The 12,043-nt window shown below is 36.6% G+C and overlaps 1 pseudogene; it reads right to left on the reverse strand.

The window, feature by feature from the left end:
* Positions 1-261: 261 nt before the first annotated feature.
* On the reverse strand, positions 262-4,858 carry LOC105051604 (4-coumarate--CoA ligase-like 7; annotated as a pseudogene).
* Positions 4,859-12,043: the final 7,185 nt, after the last annotated feature.

Raw genomic sequence — 12,043 nt, forward strand, 5'->3', positions numbered from 1 at the left:
ATTTATGATATGAATAAATGTTAGTAAGTTAAATAAATTATTCGTATAAGTTAAGACTTGGGTTAAGAACTTACAATTCAGAGAAAGGATCAATAGTTAATTTTTGAGAATTTTTTATCTGCATATTAATTACAATAAATATAATGCTAGGTTAAATTTTTAAAGATACTTACATATACCGCTAAAATAAAATTTTTATTAGTATTTTTTAAAATACTAATAATTAATTATCGATATTATCATAAGCTTTGACAATTAAGCAAGTGCTGGAATATTGCACTACCGCTATGCTTGAAACTCATAGTTTAAAGGACATAATGACACTAAAGACATCATGATTTAAACATGAAACATGCATCATAATCTAGATAGAGAGCTAGAAAGTGCATGTTTGCACAATTCCCTCCTCAAAATCTTTCCAGCTGCTGACTTCGGTATCGAGTCAACAAATGCAACTTTACGTATTTCTTATATGGTGCGACCTGCAACAAACGCATGCAGTGTATAATTGTTAGCCTCGAAGCTTTGCTTCCTCGAGTATAATCACTTTTATTGCATTTATATAAAAAACCAAAAGAATGTGATTGGATGTTCAGGTTTTCATATTCAAAGCATACCTTCTTTGCAACAAAATCAATAATTTCTGCTTCACTGAGTTTGCTTCCAGGTTGTCTCACCACAAATGCCATTGGTATTTGTCCTACTTCTTCATGTGGGTACTATCATTTGCAAACATGGAATGATAAGAACCAAAGCACTCTCACCCTGCACAAGTATGATTACAGAGCACACTATGTAGCACTTTTAATCTTTACACATGAAAAAAATTGAATCGAAAGCTGCCCGAAGGTAGCTCTTTCCAATTTACCCCTTCTGTCTTTCACCATCATCAAATGATAGTAGTAAATTACCGACCATTATTAACTAATATTTTTATAATTTAAAATTTTACGGTATACATTTTTTTTTCTGGAAAATTAAACAATCTGGTTCCACTATTATAACCACATTAACGTATTAACCTTCACAAAGATAGTGCATCATATATGGCATAAATGTGTTTTAATGAATTTTCAAATCATGTCTTGTATATGCACAAGAAAATTTGGAAAATGCTAAATGCCATAAGGTTATAACCAGGAATCAAAAATTTTTAACATAAGGTACTTTGGAGAAGCTAAAAGGAATGATATCACATAAGCACTAGAAATGAAATTTGGTAGATAAATGAAACTTTTTGCATGTAATCTCCAAAAAGTAGCAGAGAGTGGCAAACTGTTTTGTTGATATTACTAAAGAGTGTAGAATTACGATACTTTAAGAACCAAGAGATTTAAAAAGCAAGCTAATGCGTAAACAACATGAGATGGAAATATTTTAGCGAGAACTTTACAAAATGTTATAATGGTTGGAGAGAATATCTTCCAGTGAAATATGACTCGAACTTATCTCTTTATTTATTTTTAAATCATATTCATAAATCAATTCTAATTAATTACATGAATGACTACGTGAGGATCTCTAATACCTTGTACCTTTTATGTCCAACATCATTATAGAAGTCATGAAAAGTCTACTGAAGAAAAGATCGACCTCTGCAGCATGCGTTGCTTACACATCTAAAGTTTAAGAAGTATACTAGTAGTGTGTCTAAACAAAAGCAGAAGCTTTGTAATTAATTGAGGCCGTGATGTTTGGAAACCTACGGAACTACAGCAGCCTCCACGATTTCTGCCAACGACTGTAGCAAAAGCTCCAATTCAGCAGGTGGAACCTGCAATATGGATATCATGCTAAATGAGTAAGAGTACTGCATGTAAACCCAAACTTGGTTAAAATCTATAGATAAACAATCACACACCTGATAAGCCTTGTATTTGATCAACTCCTTCAGCCTATCCACGATGTAAAGAAACCCATCATGATCAAAATAACACAGATCACCTGTCTTCAACCAACCATCGGAATCGAAGGTCGAAGCATTGGCTTCATCGTCACCAACATAACCTAACAACAAACTAGTCAAACAGCAAGAGAGGCCTTCTATGTGGCTTGTCATCCTCTAGGTTTCTATTAAAAGAACTACATAACTAGTTATTTTCCTGATAATATAATCTAGGATGCCGGGGGGCGAACTTGGACAGATTTAATTTTTGACTTTTTCTTGCACAAAGTTGCTGCTCCAGAACTCAAAGGTATCATTGCACTTGGTAGTGCAAGCCTTTACTGTTGCACCAAGCAATGGCCCCTTTTCTTTATATTCCTACTAGCACTATCTTAATTTGTATGGCAACTTTATCAAGTTGCCATATGTATGAGTTGATGAAGAGTCGACCATACTTTGTTACCTTTCATGATGGCAGGACCTCGAATCCATAATTCACCTTCTTGGCCCACTGATAAAGCCTCACCAGTGACAGTATCTACAAGTTTTGCTTCTACATTAGAATGGAGACGTCCGACAGACTTCATGTGACGGCATTCATCAGGACCGATCAATATGGAAATTCCTCCTGCCTCAGTTGAACCATATCCCTGGATAGATCACAAACAGGATGTTCAAATCTGGCCTATTGAAACTATCTACAAGCCTAAAAGGGAAGGTTAGGTGGATTGATTGTAAAATAGTAAAATATGTGGCTTAATTCTTTGTTACCTAACCTCAGAAATATGTCTTTTAAAGTCTCAAATAAAATAATCTTGTAAGAAGCAAGATAAAAGTTTTTAACGATTGGAGGGGACATGCATAGAAAAAGCAGCATTGAAAGACGCCAAACTTTCTTTTCATTGAAGATGCCAAACTTACTTTATGTGCATGAAAAGAAATCAAACAAGCTGGATTTGCTTGTCCGCTTCTCTCATGTGGTTACCATGTGGGGTGGCACAAAGCAGACAATGGAAGAAGGTCTGAGATGAGAAGAACACGTGCAGGATTGATTTTTGCGTGGGATATTACGTGGTCCATACCATATTCAATTTGTCTTGGGCGGTCAAAAGGCTTTGAGATCGATTTGATTCAAAATAATTGAGCTTCAAACTCGATCCGAGATAAATTGAACCTCAGAATATTCAAACTCGAACTACTCGATTTAATACAAAAATAATAAAATAATATTCGAGCTTGATTTGATTCTATTCAAATATTAAAGCAGCCATGCTCAAGTTCAAGCTTAAATTCAACTCTTAATCAGAGTTTAAAAAAATAATTATAAATTAAAATTTAGATTTTGATATTATATTTTCAAAATATTAAATTAATAATATATATTATATATAAAATATAATAGTATTAAAAATTTATATGTTCGATTAGAGCCTGAGAGTTTTCGAACAGAATATTTTATTGCTTGAATTCGACTCGGGCTTAATAACACTCAAGTCAAGCGAGGTCAAGTCAAGATTGCATCCATATCGGGTCGGGCCAAGCCTGGGTGCAAATGGGCTTGAGAAGTCGAGTCAAGTCGCGTCGAGTCAACTCATAAATTGCTACGCCCATTTGCATCTAGGCTTACAGGATGGGATTGTATCTTTAGCGAAAGAAGGATTTACCTTCCTTCTTTTAGATCCACCGTTGGATCATCTTTGCTGAGATCTATCCGCGTTCAAGTACGGTCGGAATGTTTGCGACATAACGTGCGGAATGCGATCCAACGGTGAATGTCGCGAAAGAGTATCAATCATTCTTTCGCGCGAAAGATACAACCCGAACCTATGTGTACCTGGGAGAGCTCCACGCGAGGGAACCTCGCCATAAACCGCTCCGCGGCCGACGGGTGGAGTGGAGCGCCGCCGCAGACGACGCGCTTCAGCGCCGACAAGTCAAGCCCTCCCGTCACCTCTGGCCGCCCCATCGCCACCACCACCGGTGGTGCCGCCGTCATCCCCGTCACCCTGTGCTGCTCCGCCGCCCGGAGCATCTCCGCTAGCCCCGCCCGGCTGCTGCCCATCAGCACCGTCGTCGCCCCAGCGCCAACCCTTTAGAGCAAAAACGAACCCCATGGTATGGAACATCGGCGCCGCCAGCAGCGTCACCTCCCTTACGTCACCCCCGCTACCCAGCCGTCCCTCCCGCCACATCGCACAAAACCAGGCTACCATCGCGATGAAGCTCCGGTGCGTCAGCGCCGCCGCCTTCACCCGGCCCGTTGTTCCCGAGGAGAACAGGATCGCCGCCACGTCGGACTGGGGCACCTCCGCCACCGGAGCGGCGGCCGAGGTGGCATTGGCGGTGAGGAAGGAGCGGAATTCCAGGGAGTCGAGGAGGAGGGTGGGGAGGTGGCGGGGGAGGGAGGCGGCGGTGGAGGAGAGGGCGAAGGCGACGGCGGGGTTGGAGAGGCGGACGAGGCCGGCGATCTCGGCGGAGGTGCAGGCGGGGTTGGCGGGAGCGGCGACGGCGCCGAGGGAGAAGAGGGCTAGGTAGAGGGTGGGGATCTCGAGGCGGTTGGGGGAGAGGATGAACGCCACGTGTCCGTTTGAGAGGCCGAGGTGGGCGCGGAGCGAGGCGGCGAGGGACCGGGACTGGGAGAGGAGGTCGGCGAAGGAGACGGTGGCGCCGGTGGTGGCGTCGAGGATGGCGGGGTGGTAGGGGAGTGGGGAGGGGAGGAGGGAGAAGGCGTAGGAGGCGGCGGAGAGGGGCATGGTGGGTGACGGCAGGGTGACGGCGGGGCGGAGGCTGTGGAAGGTCTTGGTGACGCCGTCAAAGCCGCTCCTCGGGTCGACGGACGGAGGAAGTGTCGATGAGGAGGTCCGTGACGGAGGATGGACGGCATTCTCCGCCATGAGAGAAGGTTGGGTATAGTCGGGGGGTGGTATCGCTGTTTCGCGCGCGCGCGTGTATATACTAATATGTAACCTGAGCGATGGGGATGCACTTTAAATGCCTCTTCATTTTAATATATATATATATATATATATATATATATATTAATTTTTTATTCCACATGCGCACATGCAGTATAAAATTATATAAATTATTATTTAAAAAAATAAATAATAATAATAATAATATATATTTAATATATAAAAAAATTTAAAATTTTTAAAAATTTAATAAAATTTTAAATAAAAATAAAGAGAAAATTAAGCAACTTCTAAAAAAAATGAAATGATCAAATTTATTTAACATGATCGTCGAAAATTTTTAAAAATTTAATAAAATTTTAAAAAATCACAACAACTCATTATTTTCAATCACATAATAAAAATTAATATTATACTAGAAAGAAGAGGTGAGAATATTTTACTTATATGAATAGACTAAATTGTTAACATAATTTTTTTATTATATATAATATATATATATATATATATATATATATTAGATTAGATATATAAGATTTAATGGTGAATGCGTGTCATTTTATCTCTTTTCGATCGGATGGTTTTTAAGATGGCGTAAACAAGTGACGGTGAAAGAAAACGGAACCGCTCCTATATATTTTTTTTTTCTCCCAAATAAAAAGAGCCCTCACTTCATCTTTTCCATGTCGCTCTCTCTGTTTCCTGCAGTATGTGCCCATGTCTTCCTCTCCTTCCACAATGAGAAAATGAGAAGAACATCTGCAGCTGCATCGAACTAGTTTTTGTATGGAATAAGAAGCAGCAGCAGGGATTCTTGGTGTGGGTTCGACAGAGTGATCAGGTCGATCAAGCGGCCAACATGTTGCTAATCTGTCATCCGGTTAGTTTTGTAACTTTAATGCAAAAACTTGTTGAAAAGCTCGTGATTGATGATGTTTAAAATTTTTATTTATTAAAGTAAAGTGGTTGTTGCTATAATTATAGCTTATAGTGAGATTGGTCTTAAGAAAAGATAAGATAAGAATAAATATGCAATCTAAATTAGAACGAGACATTCTTCTAATCTCTTAGAGAAAAAGAGAGAGGATGAAAAGAAAAGACGAATCATTCCAGTACTAATCCAAATCGCACTGTAAAAAAAAAGGGATCGGGAAAAATCTTATCCATATATTTACACACATATAAATAAATGAGATATATTTATCCATATTGAGTGAACATAGTAACTGGATTGAAGATATTGGTGCTCGTGATGGAAAAGCTCAAGTACCAGCTAGATGTGTTGAAATTAATAAAGCTAATATTTTAGAAACTCTAGGTGTATAATTGATCTAGATTCACGTAATGATCATTAATATATTCATGTATCTATCCATCTTTACATTTTTTTTATGTTGTCTTTTCATTTTTTTCTATGCAAACTTAGTTGTATGTAAGTAGTAAGAATGCATATATTAAAAGTCTCCATAGAGTATAAAATGTCTCTCTCATTGTATTTGAATATATAACCACAATTTGAGTATTCCCCATCTTTGTATGGAGTTGCTTTAATTAATTATTCACTCTTATCTATCTTAAGAGGTATTAAAACTTCAGTGTAGCTTATTTTTTCTTCATATTTTGGCTGGCGATCTTAGGCTAGTGAGACTTCGGTTGCACAATCATTTCCTGTATGGTATCAAAGCTGTAAGGGCGGTAGCCGGTATGTGACAAGATCTCTTGGTAAAGAAAATTAGCTGGTGCTCTAAGATGGATTTGAGTGCTTGTATTGGTGGACTTGGTGTGCAGTTGCTAAACAAATCCAATTATAGAGTATGGAGAACATGTATGGAGTCTTATTTATTGGTGAAGATTTATGAGAGTTGTTGATGAAGTTAATACAACAGCTCTAGAAAATAATGTACAAAATACTGAAGCTCTGAGGCAATAGAAACAGAAAAATGCTAGGAAAAAATTTGTCTAAAAATGATCTATATCTCATGGTTTGTTTGATCAATTATACGGTGTAAGTCGGTAAGTGAAATATGGGAGACCAATGTAGATTTTTCAAAAAAAAAAAAAATGTGGCTCGGATGCAAATACTATAAAATAATTTGTGAATACAACATAAAGTGATCTCTCAATTGCCCAATTTTTTTTTGAAAATTAAAATCTATCTTAAAAATTTCTCTTTTAGATTTAAAGGAACTAATTTCTAAAATATAGTTGAAGCATCATATATTCATAGCTTGAAATCAGAATATATTTCTTATATTACATCAATCAAGTACGGACTGAACAACCATCCTGGGAAGAGTTTGAGAATTTCTTCTACTTATAAGAATCCTTAGCAAAACAAATGGCTGGTGTTATAATAAAGCATGAAAAGGAAAGTGATTTGACCACTAGAAAGAAGAATTAAAAAAAAAAAAAAAAGGAGAAAAATGATTTGAGCATAAACATTGATGCGATGAATTCTTTAAGTATTATTGGTGCAGTAAACTTGGGCATATAAAAAGAAATTATTGTGTCAAGTTGAAAGAAAATAATGTGGCTAAATTTTAGAGGCATGATTATTCTCAAAATAAAAAAGATGGGGAAAGTGCTTCATATCTATGAAAACTACTATTGATATCGTGGTTTCCATCAATTTTGTTAATGATTGGATTGTTGTTTTGGTTGTGGCCATCATTTAACTAGAGATGTCTCAAAATTCTCAAGCTTTCATCACTGCGAAGAGAAAGATATTATTGCAATATCAGATAATACTATTCCTTTCGTCGAGAGGAAGGCGTCATTATTATCGATGGCAAAGAAATGATTTGTTATAGTTAACAACATGATTCATATCCCAAGTACAAAGAAAAATCTTTTTTCATTGGCAAATGTCACTATGAGAAATCTAATTTTTAGCAAATAAGTATGTTTTTATGATAAAAAATTTCATTCTCAAAAATTAAGTATTTACGATAAAAAAAATTTCTCACAAAAATTGAATCTTTTGGAGAAATTATAATTTTTATTGTTAGAAGTAAATTTTTAGCGATAAATTTTTTTTATCACTAGAATTTTATTTTTTTATAACGAAATAATTTTTTTATCATCAAAATAAAATTATTTGCCATGGAAAAAAATTATCACTAAAAATTAGATTATTTGCGATGAAATATTTTCGTTGCAAAATATATGTTTTTACGATAAATTTTTTTATATTTGACGATGAAAATATTTCATCGTAAATGTTATTTTGTTGAAAAAATTGAATTTTTGTGATGAAATTTTAATTTTCGTTGTTAGAAGTATATTTTTAACGATAAAATTTTTTTCGTCGGAGAGTTTTATTTTTTTAAGATGAAATAAATTTTTTATCATCAAAAATAAAATTATTTGTGAGAAATAAATTTTTATTCTAAAAATTAATTATTTGTGATGAAAAAATTTTGTTGCAAAAAAATAATTTTTATGATAAAATTTTTATTTTTGATGATGAAATTATTTCGTCATTAAAGATTGTTTTGTTGGCAAAATTTTTTTTTTTTTAGAGCAAAATTTTGCCCAAACGTGAGAGAGGCCCTCTCGGTGTCCCACGCCATCGACACATCTATCCCTCCTGGTCGAGCTCGGCACCGGCCATCGTCCTCCCTCCCGTCGAGCACGTCACCAGCCGGTCAGTGTCCTCCCTCCACACCACCATGCGATGAGTCCCCTCTTGCTCTCTCTCGCCGTCGCCACCATCTTTTCCTCCCTCCCTCCCGATCGAGCTCGGGCCGCCGTTGTCCTCCCTCCCCGGTCGAGTGTGCCACAGTCGGGTTGAAGCCCTCCTCGATCGACGTCCTCCCTCCACGCCACGTGCCGGTCTCTCTCACTCTCTCACACCGCCCCACCGATCCTCTTCCTCCCTCTCAGTCGAGCCAGTGCGATGTCATCCTCCCTCTCCGATCGAGCGCACCACCGGCTAGTTTGAAGCCCTCCCTGATCGACTCCTCCTCCACGCCACCGTGCCGGCCGTCGTCCTCTGTCCCTGTCAAGCGCGCCATCGGTCGATTGAAGGCCTCCCCGATCGAGGCCACCCCGTCGTCCTCCCTCCCCACTACCATCATCTTCCTCCTCGATTTCTCCCTCTCCCTCCCTCACTTTCTCTATCTCTCTCTCTCCCTCTCTTACGGTTGTTCCTTCCCCTAGGGCCGTTGCTGCACTACCGTCGCCATCGCCACACCACCGTCGCCGTCGTCCCTCTTTGAAGTCCATCGAGCCATGATCTCTCAGGTATATACGGCTCTCTGGCTCTCTCTGTGTGTCTCTCTCTTCACAGTCCACTTGTAGGTCACCGTCGTCGCCGTCGCCGCACCACCGTCAATGCATAGCCGTCGGTGTCTGCTTATCTCAGTACCCATCTCTCTCTTTCTTTTGTGGGATTCACGGGAGAGTAGAAAGATCAATCAAAAATTTAATTTTTATAATTTTTTATTTTTTTTAATTGATTTTAGTTGTTAGGCATGATATTTATGTTCTACTCTGAAGTATAATTCATGATATGAAAATAGTTTTAAAATAAAAAAATAATAATAATAATATATTAATTATAGTATAATAAATTTATAAATCTTAAAATTTTCGTTCGAGGATAGCGTGCATGAATCAATATTTATTCTTTAATAAAAAAAATATTGATGCTCTACACACTATCCTCAAATTGTCCTTGTGGACAGTTTGGGCATGTGAGTGAATTTTATATTGCATACCATATATTTCTACATCAAAAATTTTGTCTGTATTTTCGGTCATGTTTTTTGGATACATAGCAAATTTTCGTATTTGTGTATCTGGAGAACTACGCGAAATGCTGCCGAAATTTTTTTGATGTAGAAGACATGTATTGTAATATTAAATTCTTGCGTTTCTGAATGTGATAGGACTATCACCCTATAGGTAGGGGATATAAGGTGTTAGTGAACTATTATTATATAATATTGATTGTATAGCTTGCATCATAAACATGTAGGCATGGATCGTGGTTAGATGTCATTGCGCGATAAGTTCTGTTTTGAGTATATTATGGGTGTGATTCTTTCATGAATGTGGCATCCAATCATACCAGAAAAATAGAAAAGCTCGTTGTCCATGTCGTCGATGTAGAATTTATTTTGATGTACTTATCGGATATTCAAAATCATTTATACGAATACGATATAGATGTGACTTACAAGAGATGGACTTGTCACGGTAAAGATTTGCTGACTAACTCGAGCATGTTGCCCAGGAGTCCACAAATCCATCGTCAGTAGGTGGATCATCCAGTCGTGAAAGGCAAACACTCGGTGCAGAAGATAGAAAAATTTTTGAGGATATCTGTTCGGAGTTATTTGAAGCAAATATGAAGCGGGAGCAGAACATCACATCCTATCCGAGACAAGAAGCTGAAGATGAAGTAACATGCCTGTGAATGATAGATTCGAGCATCTATTAAGAGATGCGCAAAGTGACGTTTATCCTAGTTATAAGAAATACTCTCTGTTGTCCCCGTAATAAAGTTATTACACATGAAGATACTTGGTAAGTGATCAAAAACTCATTTAATTGGTTGCTCAAATTTTTGAAAGTCCTACTGTCTAAGGGAGAGTTACTTCCGTCAAGTCATTACGAAGCGATGCTGGATTTGATAGCGATGCTGGATCGTAGCAGGTTTGTTCATGACAGATGATGCGATCTGGATGCCGTCCTCAGATGGCAGTTAGGATCTGGGCATAGCAGGCGATCAAAAAAATCTCACAGTTTGTCGTCTGACGATTTATGATGCCTCGGTGTCAAAGGCAGTTAGGACATCGATGAGCATGATGCAGGATCAAATTACTACTAGATGAATCGTAGTCAAACTCGAGAGAATAGTGGCTGCGATGGCGGAACAGCTTGGTATCGATGTCTCCGAATTAGCACCTCTACAGCCACATGATGCCGCTTCTGTATAGCCATTGCGGCACACATCGGGCCAGGATCGATGCCTAGAGGAAGAATGAGGCCAATGACTCTGATGATACATAGTTTGTATTTTTTTTAAATTTTAAATGATGCATGAACTCATATTTTTGTATATGACAATGATGGCTATGAAATTTATTGCTATTTGAAATTTGAATATTTTATTATGTTAATATATTTTTATGTAAAATATGTTTGATCTGAAGAAAATTTGCATTTAAACAGGTGCTTTCATGATAAAAAATAAAAAAATATTTTATTTCATCATAATTTAATTTAGAATGAAATATTAATTTTATCATAAAAAATAATTAAAAAATTTTGACAATCCTAAAATATTCAAATTTTCACTACATATTGCGATGAAATTTTTTATTTCATCGCTAAAATACTTTTCATCGCTAAAAATAAATTTTTTCATCATAAATTTTATTTTTTTTATTTTTTTAGCAATAAAATTTTTTTCGTCACAAAATTTGTGACAAAATTTTTTTCATCACAAAAATTATGATGAAATTTTTTTTGTCGCAAAAATTGCGATGAATTTTTTTTCATCATAAATTTAGCGAGAATTTAATATTTCATCGCTAAATCAGCGATGAAATTTTTTTCGTCACTAAATTAGCGATGAAATTTTTTTCGTCACTAATTTTTCGATGAAATGCTAATTTTCGTCACTGAAATTTAAAAAATAATAAAAATAAAAATTTTAATCGAGTAACAATTGATATTTGACGATGAAATAATTTTTATCATAATTTTAGCGATGAAAGTTTAAGCTTTTGCGATAAAAATATTTCATCGCTAATGCTCTAAATTTTTCGTCGTCCCATTGATTACTTTTGACACGAAATAAAATTTTTTCATCGCTAAGATTTTTGCTACGAAATTTTCTCTATAAATTTTTAGCGATGAAAATTTTATCTTTAATGATGAAAAAATTTATTGAAAAAATTAGATTTCTTGTAGTGTGCGGTAGATTGTGGTAATGTATTATTTGGTCTACATGATATAAGTTCTCTATAATCTTAAAGTGTTGAAAGCCGATGTCGTCCATACTATTGCCCAGAAAGATTAGCAATCCAGAGGAGGGCTGAATTAGATTTTTAAAAAACTTCCATCAATTTTAAAATCTAAACAATTATGTGCTTCGATTTGAGCTGACTTAAGTATTTGTAAGGTGTATGCATATGCATAGTAGAAATAACTTAATGTAAAATAAGAAAACAAAGAAAAGCAAGCCACAATATAAACACTAAAAAATTTATAGTGGTTCTATGCAACCTCA

This window comes from Elaeis guineensis, chromosome 9 (assembly GCF_000442705.2).
Source record: "Elaeis guineensis isolate ETL-2024a chromosome 9, EG11, whole genome shotgun sequence".
NCBI lineage: Eukaryota > Viridiplantae > Streptophyta > Magnoliopsida > Arecales > Arecaceae > Elaeis > Elaeis guineensis.